At 44.4% G+C, this 14,581-nt stretch overlaps 1 protein-coding gene across 8 annotated transcripts in view; it reads left to right on the top strand.

The window, feature by feature from the left end:
• The window catches only part of LOC140429586 (guanine nucleotide-binding protein G(I)/G(S)/G(O) subunit gamma-7), a 336,292-nt gene that overhangs the window by 51,953 nt on the left and 269,758 nt on the right, over window positions 1-14,581 (top strand). The window contains exon 1 of one of the 8 annotated variants that reach the window (XM_072516796.1): window positions 7,203-7,314. The exons of 6 other annotated variants lie outside the window; for them this stretch is intronic. The gene's annotated coding sequence lies outside the window, so the exon portion shown is untranslated. Of the gene's footprint in view, window positions 1-7,202; window positions 7,315-10,342; window positions 10,416-14,581 lie in introns of those variants that run through there. One more of the 8 variants, XM_072516795.1, reaches the window with a different exon arrangement.

The raw sequence follows: 14,581 nt of genomic DNA, 5'->3' as shown, positions 1-14,581 counted from the left end.
TCAGAATGTAGTAATTCAAACTCTTTAAATAACCTCTTGTAAAACCCATGGACCAAGACTCATGTCTTTCTATTTTCCTCTGGATAACCGCTGACTATCCGGAGCACAAATTTCCACACTGACTTCTTGTAAAACTTATAAACCAAGACTAATGTCTTTTTTTCTCAGGATAATCCCTGACTATCTGGAGAACAAATTCCCACACTGACTTCTTGTAAAACTCATCTCTCCCCTACCCCCTTTGACACAAAGTATCCCCCCTTGAGGTGCCTTTTGTCACTGGCCACCTTCCACCAGGTGATTTGAATATCCTTTCCTTATTCCTAGACTTCTTCGGGTCCCAGACCTTTGCTTATGCACTCCCTGAGTACCAAACTTCCTATTCATAGACTACCTTGGGTCCAAGACCCGAAACTGGTTTACTGCAGTACTTGTCCCACTTGGGCCATTTCCCAGTGAGATACTTTATCAATATCTCTTCTCACTCTGTGCACGCTGTCATTTCTACTACTTTTACTCTTTAGGAATAATCTAAGGAGTATGGAAGGTAACCGGGTCCGGCCTTTGCCAAATTCCCACCCAGTCCCTCTGCGTCAATGTGCAGGAGGCATGTTTAGCATCCCTCAAGGCTGATTTGCAGTGTTTACCCCTTCTCCTTTATTTTCCTAGTTTCACAAATTCTGTTGTTTGCTCACCTCATGTTACAGACACCTTGTTTATGGCTGAATTACTGGTTGGTTGCCTTTATCCTCATTCGCCCACTTGAATCCCATCCGTCACATTGGGCAACTGCCCTCTTAATTCTGGCTCAGGCTGGATGTCAGAGAATAAGCGCAGCACGGTAGCACAAGTGGATAGCACTGTGGCTTCACAGCGCCGGGGTCCCAGGTTCGATTCCCCGCTGGGTCACTGTCTGTGCGGAGTCTGCAGTGGGCAGCACGGTAGCACAAGTGGCTAGCACTGTGGCTTCACAGCGCCGGGGTCCCAGGTTCGATTCCCCGCTGGGTCACTGTCTGTGCGGAGTCTGCATGTTCTCCCCGTGTCTGCGTGGGTTTCCTCCAGGTGCTCCGGTTTCCTCCCACAGTTCAAAGACGTGCAAGTTCGGTGGATTGGCCATGTTAAATTGCCCTTAGTGACCAAAAAAAAGTTAGGAGGAGTTATTGGGTTACGAGGATAGGGTGGAAGTGAGGGCTTAAGTGGGTTGGTGCATACTTGATGGGCCGAATGGCCTCCTTCTGCACTGTATGTTCTATGTAATACAAGGCTGGCGAGTTCGACATCAGAGCAACCTTTGGTTACTTCTTATCGAAGATTACCCAGAGGGACATCGAGACTGGTGAATTATCCGAAACTTCAACCAGTTTATTATTAAAATGTTTACCCAGGTGCCCTTACTTATGAGACAACAAAGCACAAACACAGGTTAGCCGGTTAACCCAATTTTATTCACAATTCTCCGATTCTTTTATTGTAACTCTATTTCATTTGGGTTTTACAATCTTCAACATTGCTCAGGCAGAATATGACTCACAGCTGAACTCCAGGTATGACCCGCAGTTAGTGAAGGAGGCTGGCCAGGCTATGATCACTTGATGTGGATATCTTCTTTGAGCATAAACCCAAGGCCCCTTCTTCTTGAGATGATTGTGGCTGGGGGACCCCCAGGTTGTCGCTGAAGATGTGTTCCGATGTTCCTTCCTTTATATCGATTCTGTTAGCACTGAGTCCTAGGTACGGTACGTACCCACAGCTATCCTGAGTTCCATTGTCCCATCCGACGTAAGCCTATTAATAGGAATAAACAGGATACTCCTGTTCAGCCAGGGTGATTCAATCAAGATCCATTGTCTTCTGAAACACTCTTGTCTGACCAGCTATTAGCCCATTATGGAGTCTGATAGCCTCTTTGTTTATCGTTCATCTTGCTGCACAGTTGATCACTTCTGTCTGGACATTAGTTACATATTAATTGTCATGGTCTTTTGGCCTTTTGTGTAAACCTGATACCTATTATAAGTAGGTAATCACAAAGTTCCACATAGCGATAATGAGTTTCTGTGTTGACTTGAGTGTTCTGGCATATGGCAATATCGATTTCAGCCAGGGCCTTATTTGGCAGTTCTGATTTTTGGCCTACCTGCCTGTTCTCAGTACCACAGCACAGTTAACATTTTGAGTGCCACGATCCCAGTTGATGTTATAACGAGACGGGAAGATTCCTGAATGGAACCTTGTCTCAAAAGACCGTAACTTTTATCTTTTTTATAAAGTGTGGAGGAACAGAGTCACAGGATGCTAATTAAATATTTATTGAACCTGGGAAAATTGAATTATGATTAAATAGCCCTTTACTCTTCACCCCCCCCCTTCCCTTAACAATTAGACACAGGTTTTAGGATTAACACGGATTACAAAGTATATCTCAAGATACAGTAGTCTCATTAGCACAAAGCCCCTTTTAAGCACACACTCTCCACTCAACCTCGAGTGAACGTTCGTGGGTGTCTCCTCAGAATCCTCTCTTATGATTGTCATGTGAAAATTTCCAAACTTCACCACCAAAATCACTCTTTAAAATCTTCCCTCAATAATTATGCTTTCCCTTCGCGGTTTGCATTCCAAAATCCAGTTTTACAAATTACTCTTAACCCAAGCTTTCGCTCCACTTTTAACAACGAATCCAGTTCAGGATTTTACACCAGCTCCTCATAGATTTCCTTTGTCTTTACTGTTTTTACACAAACTCAAAGATCCAGCCACCAATTTCCACAGTTATTTTAACTTATGTTCCACAGCTGTAGTAAAATATCATCTGAACATCACTTCAGATATCTTTCTGGCATTGCATTCTTCTTCTCAGCTCTCTCTGTCTTTATTGAACAGTTCACTGTTCTAGTACCTTTAACCTAAGACTTCTTGAAAACGTACCTTCATTCCCCTAGTTTCCTTAACTAGCTGCTCTTCAAATCTCTGTATTTGTTTTCTTAACCATAAATCCATGGTATGTTATTTTTCCTAGCAAAGCTGAGAGAGATGTACCCTTTCTAGCCTTCCAAACTAACTGCTTCTAGCAGAGCTGTGAGTGCTGCCTTCTCCCTCACTACCTATCTCCAACTACAATCAAATTAGCTAAATTAGAACTTCAAAGCTTCTCTACCTTACAAGCAATGTCTGCTGTTTCTATGTATTCTTCATGCCATAAACCTCTCGAACACAGTAGAATCACAGTTGGAAATTGAAACCAACACCCACACAACAAAAACACCATTATCCAGCATGAATCTAACTATAGGTTTTATCCTTCCAGGCACAGAAACATTAAATTAAACACACTTAAAATTATACCTTATTTCTAATAATCAATACAAATATAAATCCCTGTATTCGCTGGAGTTTAGAAGAATGAGGTGAGATCAAATTGAGATATACAAGATGATAAAAGGTATTGATAAAGTAGATGTGGAGCGGATGCATCTCTTGTGGGGCATTCTCGAATGAGAGGTCATACTCTTAGGAGAAGCGGTAACAAATTTAAAACAGTCTTGAGGAGAAACTACTTCTCCCAAGGGGTTGTGAATCTGTGGAGTTCGCAACCCAGAGTGCGGTGGATGCCGAGCAGTGAGTACATTTAAGGAGGAGTTAGACAGATTTTTAATTGGTAATTGGTTGAAGGATTATGGGAAACAGACCGGACGGTGAAGTTAAGTCCAGAATGAGATCAGCCATGATCGAATGGCGGAGTAGACCCATTGGGCCAAATGACCTAATTCTGCTCCTCTATCTTATGAACTTTTAAAAACTACATTTGTCTTCCCAACACAATCTGTTTGCCTCTTCGCAGAATTAAAAGCGGTAAAAGGTAAATTAAAGGTACTTCTAGTGCATGGAATGATGAGCTGATATATTATGCTGCAGGGTAAATACAACCTATGAAATCAAAAACTATAAAGCGGTAGAGTTTCTACTAAGTGGCACTTGTTTCTAGTGCAATGAGGAATTGCTTGAGGAATTTGAAGTTCAAATTACATCCAGTGCACATCAAATTTCTGCAATACAGTGCAGTGGTTCAAAGAAATATTTCGCTGAAAGCTAGTCCTGCCCAGCCGGACTTAATCCAGCTCTCCAGGTAAAATAAGGTGAGAACGGCAGGGACTAACGGGACTGAGCAATGAGAAGGCAAGAGAGCCTTTAAATACCAGGCTACCGAAGTATTCTCTATTGTAACGGTTGCTGCTTCCGGACGTGTAAGGGGAGGATAGGATTGCAAACATATATGGGTGGCTGGGGAGCAGTGGGGGGGAGCGCAAGTGACGAGGATCGAGGAGAAATGAGAGGAGGAGTTGGGGGATGGAGATAGGTTGGTGAGTGTATAGTGAGGTGCTGCGCAGGGTGAACTCGACCTCATGTGTGAGGATGTGTTTGATACAGTTTAAGGTAATACACAGGGTATACACATGACTCGGGCGAGGATGAGTGGGTTCTTCCAGGGGGTGGCAGACGAATGTGAGAAGTGTGGGCGAGGACTAGCAAACCACGCGCAAATGTTTTTGAGCGGTGAGAAGTTTGAGAGGTACTGGATGGGAGAGTTCAGGACGCTAGCAAAGATTGTGGAGGTAGCGGCCGGGCTGGATCCTGTGGTAGCGATTTTTAGGGTATCAGAAATGCCAGAGCTGATGGAGGGGAGGAACACCAATGTCATGGTCTTTGCCTTTCTGGTTGCCCGGCGAAGAATTTTGCTGGAATGACGGTCGACAACGCCACTGGAGGGGTGGGGGGTGGCCTGGCTAGGGGACCTGTACGACTTCCTCTGGTTGTAGAAGTTTAAGTTTGAATTGTAGGATTCAGCGGAATGCTCCGAGACACGGTGGGAACTGTTCACGACCATGTTTGAGGAATTCTTTGTCGCGCGGGGGGGGGCAGGGGTGAAAAAGGGGAAAGACTTGTACAGACTGTTAAATTGTGAGGTGGGGAGAATGTTCCCCAGATTATTTATGTCTTTGTATTTTTGAATATGTTTGGAATAAAACACATTTTTAAAAAATAAAGCCTTTAAATATTGAGGTATGACAGTTGATTCTTTGCCATGGCAGCACGATAGCACAGTGGTTAGCACTGTTGCTTCACAGCACCAGGGACCCGGGTTCGGTTACCGGCTTGGGTCACTGTCTTGTGCAGTCTGCACATTCTCCCAGGGTCTGCGTGGGTTTCCTCCGGGTGCTCCGGTTTCTTCTCACAGTCCAAAGATGTGCAGGTTAGGTGGATTGGCCATGCTAAATTGCCCTTTATTGTCCAAAGATTAGGTGATGTTATTGGGTTACGGGGAGAGGGTGGAGGTGTGAGCTTAAGTAGGGTGCTCTTTCAAGGGCCAGTGTAGATCGATTGGCCAATTGGCCTCCTTCTGCACTGTGAATTCTATGATTCTGCAATAAATGAAAGGCTTTTGTCCCTGGGTTGAAGTAATCACCATCCTGAGTGTCCAATAATTGTAACCAAGGACGTTCTTTAGATCAGGTTTTTTAGGTGCAAGGCACGAACAGGCATCTTTAAAAGCTTTTAAATAATCAAAAAATTATGAAAAGCAAATCGACTAGTATATACCAATGAAACCTGTAAATTGGTCTTGGTTTTTTTTAAATTAAGTTTCAGTGAATTAAAAATCAGCTTACTCACATGATGGACTAGACACTTAATAAAATGCTTATCTTTTGATATACTACTTTTTAACTATTAGAACTGTACCAGGTTATTGTTTTTAAATGCATCAAGGAAACTTAATGCAAGGATAAAAGTGCATAGTAACATTGTGAAACATTGCCTGGATCTCACATTGTGATTATCCAAATGGGTATAAGTGGAACTCGAGCAGAAACTTGAACCATAACTTTGCTTCAGAACACTAGCTCACTTTTGAGCACAGTTTACATCTCGATTTCCGAATTGCAGATAAAGTAGAAAACCAAAATCCTGTTGATGAAACATTCTGGCATCTGACCACAAGAGGGTGGTATTCAAACATCTACAATATTGTCAACTTCTGCTTGTTTTAATGAGAGGGCATTTGAAGCAGTTTTCTTGTGATTTTCAATTTATTGTAAAAATCATTCCTCAGCACAATGTACTTACTTCCCGGTTGTCCTTAAGCCTGTTTATAGTATTTTCATTGAGGACACTGAAGAGTACCAACAGCATATGGAAAATTTTTATTTCCTATTCTCAGCAACATGATTGTATTTTCAAGGCATTTTGAGTCAAAAATAACATTGTACGCAAGTGTACCAGAAACAGAAAATGCTATAAATACTCAGCAGGACAGGAAACAAAAGAAAACAAGAGTTTATAGGGGTCATTATAACTAGTGCACATAGAACATAGAAAATACAGCACAGAACAGGCCCTTCGGCCCACGATGTTGTGCCGAACCTTTGTCCTAGATTAATCATAGATTATCATTGAATTTACAGTGCAGAAGGAGGCCATTCGGCCCCCTGAGTCTGCACCGGCTCTTGGAAAGAGCACCCCACCCAAACTCAACACCTCCACCCAACACCAAGGGCAATTTTGGACACTAAGGGCAATTTATCATGGCCAATCCACCTACCCTGCACATCTTTGGACTGTGGGAGGAAACCGGAGCACCCGGAGGAAACCCACGCAGACACGGGGAGGACGTGCAGACTCCGCACAGACAGTGACCCAAGCCGGAATCGAACCTGGGACCCTGGAGCTGTGAAGCAATTGTGCTATCCACAATGCTACCGTGCTGCCCTTAATAAACTCACATGGGTGAGTTTTGTGAGGGCAGTAGGTTGAAGCACCAGAAACTATGAGGGTGTTGGGAAGCCAAAAGGAATCGCCAACTTCTGTCTTTGCCCTGAGCACCTTGTTCAGTGCACTGGAAACTCCTGAGGGACAGGCGTGTCTGGCATGTACATATGTTAAACGGTCATTAACTGCAGTTTTCATCAAGAATTCTGACTTCAGCTCTGAGCATACAAGTTTGTCGGGCTTCCTTCAACTCTCCAGATAAAACAAGGCGAGAGGACAGCAGGGATTGACAGGACTAAGCAATTGGTAGGCAAGAAAGCCTTTAAATAGTGAGAATAGCTTCTTTGCCTAAATAAAAGGCTTTTGCTCATAGGATTTGCTCTGAGGGTAAGTTTTCACTGCTTTGGTGGTTTTCTTTGTCTTTGTTCTGCGCTCCCCAGTTCATCAGCATGGGAACAGCTTATGCAGCTCTGCATTGCACCTCTGATGAGGAACATGAAGAGTAGCAGCTGACTTCTCCTCAACCACCTGCTCCTCCACAGGACAAAGGTAATTTAAAAAAAATTGTTCAGGGGATGTATGTCGCTGGCTGGTCAGCATGTATCGCCTATCCCTAATTGCCCCTTGAACTGAGTGGCTTGCTAGGCCATTTCAGAGGGCATTTAAGAGTCAGTGACATTACTGTGGGTCTGGAGTAGACCAACCAGGTGAGGGTGGCAGATTTCCTTCCCTAAAGTACATTAGAATCATAGAATTCCTGCAGTGCAGAAGGAGACCATTCGGCCCATCAAGTCTGCACCCACACTCTGAAAGAGCACCCACGCAGGCCCACTCCCCCACAACTCCACCTAAACAGCACATCTTTGAACACTGAGGGGCAAATTGGCATGGCCAATCCACCTTACCTGTACATATTTGGGACCGTATAATAATCTTTTTTATCATAATCTTTATTGTCACAAGTAGGCTTACATTAACTCTGCAATGAAATAACTGTGAAAAGCCCCTAGGTGCCACATTCCGGCACCTGTTCGGGAGAATTTAGAATGTCCAAATTACCTAACAGCACGCCTTGTGGGAGGAAACCGGTGAACCCGGAGGAAACCCACGTAGACAAGGGGAGAAAGTGCAAAATCCACATGGCCATTCAGCCAAGGCCAGAATTGAACCAGGGTCTCTGGTGCTGTGAGGCAGCAGTGCTAACCACTTTGCCACCATGCCGCCCATTCGTGATCCAGATGGGTTTTTGCAACAATCGATAATGGTTTTGTGATCTTCATTAGATTTTTAATTCAAGATTTTTCTTGAATTCAAATTTCACGATCTGCCTATTCGAACCTGGGTCCCCAGAGCATTACACTGGTTCTCTGGATTACTAGTCCAGTGGCAAAGCCACTACGCCATCACCTCCCCTAAATGAACAAGTTCTTGATGCCTCCAACAAAGAGAATACAGGCAGAGGATCAGTTTTTAAGACATGAATGTAGACCAGTGCCTCAGGAGGATCAGACTCCCCTATCTGGTCATTGCCAACATTTGCAACCTTCTGGAAGAAGGCCTGCTTCCAAGTAAACCAGGAAGGCATGCGTTGCCAATGGACGTCAATGTGAAACAGCCCTTAATTTCTTTAGCCCCATGACCTTTCAGGGATCCAATGTAGAATCTCACAATCTTGTGCCCATAAGGGTATCCCAGGTGACTGATGCCATGTGTGCTTGGTCCAAGACTTGTGTCATTTTGCCATTGATGAATCAAGTCAAAATAAGAGGGCCCTCAGATTTGCTGCGCTGGCTGGATTCCAACTAACACAAGTAGTCATAGATTGCCCCCCGGGGCAATCAAAGCACCCTCAGATCATGCAGGAGGAATTACAACTTGGAAGGGATTCCGCTCGGTCAATATTCAGCTTGTCTGCAACCACTGAAAGCTAATTGTGCATGCCTGTGCAAGATACCCATATGTCTAAAATTATGCCTCCATCCTGCAAGTCTATCACAGATATTTGCATTTCCAAGTAGAATCAGCGGATAGTTCATTGGAGATGACGGCTACCCTCTAAGGCCATGGCCGATAACAACCTATGTGAGTGATCTAGGGGCAAGGTACAATAGAAACTAAATGAGCACAAGATTTGTAATTGAGCAAGCTATCCAGATTCTGAAGATATGATTCAGATGCCTGGACTGATCTGGGGAGCCCTTCTGCATGCACCAGGAAAGGTTTCCATAATGATAGTGGTGTGCTGTGCCTTACATAGCAGCGAGGACGTAAGTTCCATGAAGAGGAAGGTGCTGAATGCTCTCCATCTTCAAAGGAGGAGCATCATGAGGAGGAAGAGAAGCCTGGTTTAGAGAGGACATCAGCAGCTTCAGAGTTAGCTGCCAGAGAGACCCGGGCCAGACTGTTCCACACAAACTTCAGCTAATCTGAGGTAGTGCAACCGCCTCTGCACCCCACTCCCCCCACAGCCTCTAGAACAAAACAATTGTACAAGCAACAATTAGTTCCTCTCGCAGACATCCACTCCTCATTTTTCATTATTGTTTACCATTCGTCACAAACCAGAAAGCGACTTGGCAGACAGCAGGCAAAGATGGGGAGGACGAGACACTGGAGCTTAGAAATATAAACTTTATGGTTCATAAACTTTAAACAGAAATATGACAGTGGTACACAGCGTTAAACACCCAAGCAGTGTTTCCTATTACCCTATGTAATGTAACCTAAAGATAGGCTGCCCTGTTCTGCCTGCTCACTTGTGCTTGAATGACATACGACAGGTTTTGGAGGCTGAGGACTCTGCCAATGACTCCTGACCTGTACTTTGCAGGGACAGACTTAGCCATCAGGACAATAGGGAGCATGTAGGATTCTGACTGAAGTACGGGGTGGTGGAGGGTACGTGTTTGGGGTGCCAGGAATGGAAGTAATTTGAACTGAGTCCTTATTTTTCACATTCCCTCTCCCAGTTCACACAAGCCTCTCTGTTAGCCAAGAGCTGGAAAGCACTTCAGTGAGGTGCTGAATGGCCAAGGCGAAGCTTTTCTCCATCATGCTTCTGGTGATGTACTCTGTGTGTGGTCCTTTAGTGAGAGCCAATATACACATGGTTGTCTGCCATGTCTGATCCTGCAAGCAAATAGTAATTCCTTCGATAGGAGGTAGACAATAGCACCGAGGCCTGAGGCATCATGGCACTTGTGACAGAGACAGATTCATCCACATAACATTAGTAGTACCTCTGGATCGGCTCATAGAACCTCACACATTTTTTGCTGCTGCTCCAGGTGGTATTCTTCAACCCCGAAGGTTCAACATGTGTCAGTTGAGCAGGGCTTGGCGTTTCCATCCTGTGACCTCCAACAGAGACTCTCCATTGTTGTACTTGGCTTTTACAACTACTCCTGCTTACTTATGATGTGTGCTTCTCTGTGCGACAACCAGGCTACTGTCCAGGAAGCTCCGCATAGGTGTGGAGATCTGAGTTGGTGGAGGGTGTGCATGAATTGTGCGATGCTCCTTCCTCAGAGCAAGTGGCCTCCTCTGAGGAGCCTTCCTCTTTTGCAGGCACCATCTCCTGAGGGACACTTGTGAGACCTATGAGAGATGGGAGACATGAATTGGAACTGACATGGTGAGTGGCTGACATGGTAAGTCATCATTGTGCAGTTCATCATATTTCAGTGGTTTCTGACATCAACCCAAATGAGTGATTGTTTGATGTCCTGTGCTTGTGTTATATTAAATCTATCATCATATAGCTCTCTCCATTGCCATGGGCCAGGCATGCTGAGATCCAGCTGATCTCCAGTGCCTCTACCCCTGCAACTGTCGATGTGGAGATAGATACCCTCTTCTGCTGTAAGCAGAGAAAGAGCTATGAATGTGAGCTGTGGAATATTTTGAAAGGATGGAATGACAACACTGGTGGTGTCAATGTGAGGGAAGGGTCCAACGTTGCAATAAAATTAAGCTGAGTGTCAGTGGCAGCTGGTGAAATTATGATGTGATGTCCCCCCACATCCTCACAACCATGTAGCCTCCTGTTAAATGTAAAAGAAAATCAGAGTAAAATCCAAGCCCAGTAGGATCTACCACCTCATTCTTGCCATTGGAAGGAATGAAAATCTGACTTGCAAACAGTACTTTTTTCCTCATAGATTGGTGGATGTATAGGACTGTCTTTTGAACAGTCATTAATTGGTGTGTCAGTCAATTACTTGTAATGAAGCAAAATCATTATGTTCAAAGTTTATGATTAAAGATTACAAGAAATAAGTTCTGTCATAATCAAGCACTACACAAAACATGACTTTTATTTTTCATTTGTTGCTGTGAGAATTGTTCTGAGAAATGGGGATATTTTAATCTCCTTGCTCAGGGTACATGACCTACTTTATGAGATACGATTGAAACCTTCTTAATACATTCTCTGCCTCAAATCTCATGGTGGCAGTGAGCAATAGTGCAATCACATGTTATAAACAAAACCTAAATCAATTTTTTATTTTTAATTATTTGTTGGCCATCAAAGAAAAAGCTGTTCTTTCCTTTATTGCTTATTTACTGGAGTCACGTATATTTGAGAGATCAACATACATGGTGTTCCATCGTTTGCAACTATCAGTCACACTTACAGAAAATAAACAACAACACGGTAACTGAATACCTGATCTTCGAGCAGTAACTCATAAAATACCGTTTGAAACTTGTAACTCAGTTTTGTGCTTCCAACTTGTTGCTGTGGAGTATTTTGTGAGGTGGTTCTTCCATCGCCATATAAGCCTTGATAAGTGAATCTTAGAAAACACTGGGAATGAAAATACTTGTTTATTTCACAAAACCAGGAGATGGCAGAGCTGTGCTGTTTTAGTTTTAGTTTTAATCACAGGAGGAATATTGCGTTATAGAGCAGACAGTGTGTTCTTTGTTGATAACTCAGCAAGTGCAGCCATTGTTCGTCACTCAGTGCAGCAGCTGTTGGCTGAATTGTGCTCATTCCACTAAATGGATATGACCCTGCCAACACCAACACATCTGCAGCCTGCTACCTTGCAGCACGTGTTGCACTTCTATACAACTTAATTCTGAGCATTTAAGCTGTTCAGATGTAAGATTATGAACAAAAATTATCCTTCAATCTTCTTAATAAATGTGCTTTGTTGTGTGTAATATAAGCATGGCAAATCATGTCTTGATAATTGCTTTAACGTTTTATGGAAAATAAACCCAATAGCTGTGACTCCTATCATAATACCTCTGCTGTATAAAGTTCATAACATTTATATGGTATAAAGTTAACAGCTTTCTATTTTCCTATCATTTGTTTGGTAGCTCACAGGATCTATTTTGCAGCAGTGGGATTTCATTCATATTTCAACCTTTAATGCAGGTCTATTTTTTCTGCGTGCCTGATATACAGTTTTCAATTATTACACTAAGTATAAGAGAAAAGATATTAGTTGCACATCACCTCAAATTGGATTTGCACTGTTGACATTTACTCTAACTGCAGTTAATTGGGAAGCAGTGTTTAAAAACATCACAGGATGCTCAGATTTCTGCAACCCTACAGTTTAGCTGGCTTTCAGGGATACTGATGCACAACAATTTCTCAGGGGAGCCAGCGATCTAACTTAGGTCTGCCAGCCCGAAGTCATCCTCAGCAGGTACGTTTCAGTCCATGATCTAAAGTACGACTATGACACCACTAGCGATACACAAAAAACAGAAAGGCAATTTTTGCAGCCCCTCAGCCACATCTCACCATCTTCTCCCGTCCTTTGCAATGCTCTTTAAGCATACACATGCATTCTGTATGTGTATGCTTAAATGACAGATTGGGTCATATATTTCTTTTTGCCAAGTTTAAAATAAATAGGAAATTACGAGTGAGTATGTAATTCCATCTTCAGGTTTCATTTTGTAACCAATGGTTCGAGCAATGATAAGTTGATTCAAACTGATGTCAACTAAATTAAGCAAAGTACATTCAAAAGCTGACTGACACATTCGGCACTGGTAGAAAGTCTAAGCTTTTATCAATGCAAACTTCCTGCAGATAGGTGGAGCTGTTTAAACTTGTCTTAATTGGCAGAAATTGAGTATTGTGGAGTTTGGGGCTTCCAATTCATTAATGTAGGATTTTTACAGATTGCACTAATGTAACAACATCTGTTGGGAGTTGGTGTTAATTAATTCTAATCATGGTCGTTTTGTTACAAAAAATGCTTGTCATGATATTCAGGTGAACATCACAGCACATACGCACATACATAGTGATGGACAGATCAACGGACCAATTAGCACACACAACACGACAGCCAATCACAGACAAGAGCATACACAGTACAAAACAAGGAACACGACACTTCCTGGGCAGTCCAGCAGGAGACAGCTCAGGTCAAGGACCTCCAAGCCAGACACTCAGACAGTCGCCATGTGCTGAGTACCAGAGTTTGTTATATAAATAGTTAAAAGAAATAAAACTGCGTTGTACCAATCGCAACCGTGTTGGTTTGTCTGTGTCTCAGAGTACCCAAAACATCATGGTACCAGAAGTGAATTAAAACCTACCCACAAATCTGCCATCCTGCGCCATGGACACCGTCAACACACCGCAGCCATTGCAAGTCGCTGGGAACCTTGGCGTAAATTGGACGCTGTTCAAACAGCGCTTCAAACTCTTTTTGGAAGCCAACGAAAAACAGAGCATCTCGGACAAAAGAAAGATTGCCAGCCTCCGCAGCACCGCAGGTCAGCACGCCATCCATGTCTACAACTCCCTGGTGTTCGCGGAAGGCGAGGACAAATCTAAATACGACACGGTCCTCCTCAAGCTCGACCAACACTTCAACGTTGAGGTCAACGAGAGCTTTGAGAGGTATGTCTTCCAGCACCGCCTGCAAGGTAAGGATGAGCTCTTTCAGTCATTCCTGATGCATCTCCACATCCTCGCGCAGTCCTGCGGTTACGACACCACCTCGGGCAGCCTACGCCAGCAGCTTTTAAAAATAAAAGGCCTCACCTTAGCATCTGCAGTTGAAGCCTGTGTCCTGCACGAGAACGCGACTAGCCGCTATGCCCAATTTCAGGTGACCGAATCGGCGCGGAGGGGGTCCTACACGACCGGATCAGCGAGCCAGTTGCCCCATGAGGCCGAACGGGTCCAGGCGATCGGGTTTGTCCCGGCCCGCGGCCCGGATGAGGGCGGCCGTTTCGCGCGCTTGTGCGCGCCAAAACCTACGGCAACACTGAGGGACGTGATGCGCAGGCGCGCTCGATGAAAGACCGAACTGCGCATGCGCAGTGGCGCAACAAACGCCATGATGTCACAACGTGCGGCAACTGTGGAGCTGCACATTTAAAAGGGCAATGTCCCGCAAAAGTCCGACTGCCTACGCTGTGGCAAGGTGGGCCACTACGCTGCTTACTGTCGAGCAGCTCAACCTGTCGATCTTCCACATCTCTGACAACCTCGCAGGAACGTGCAGACCACTCAGCCTCCACATTCCAACATCCAGACCGATGACACAGATGACCGAGACGCCTTCCGGGTTGCGGTCATTGATGGTAACCGAGTCAACACAATCAATCCGGGTGATGAATGGTGTGCCAACCTGACGGTCAACCGATCGCAGATCAGTTTCCGCCTGGACACTGGCGCCTCCGCCAACCTCATAACATGGTCAGCCTTCTACGCCATGAAGGTCAGACCACCAATCCGGCCGTCCCGGTGCAGGATGGTCGACGACAACAGGAACGTTATCCCGACTATGGGATCCTGCCAGCTCCAGGTGACACAAAACACACACAC

Source organism: Scyliorhinus torazame, chromosome 9 (assembly GCF_047496885.1).
Source record: "Scyliorhinus torazame isolate Kashiwa2021f chromosome 9, sScyTor2.1, whole genome shotgun sequence".
Classification (NCBI taxonomy): Eukaryota; Metazoa; Chordata; class Chondrichthyes; order Carcharhiniformes; family Scyliorhinidae; genus Scyliorhinus; species Scyliorhinus torazame.
The sequence above is the reverse complement of the archived record's forward strand: the minus strand, read 5'-3'. Positions and strand labels throughout refer to the sequence as shown.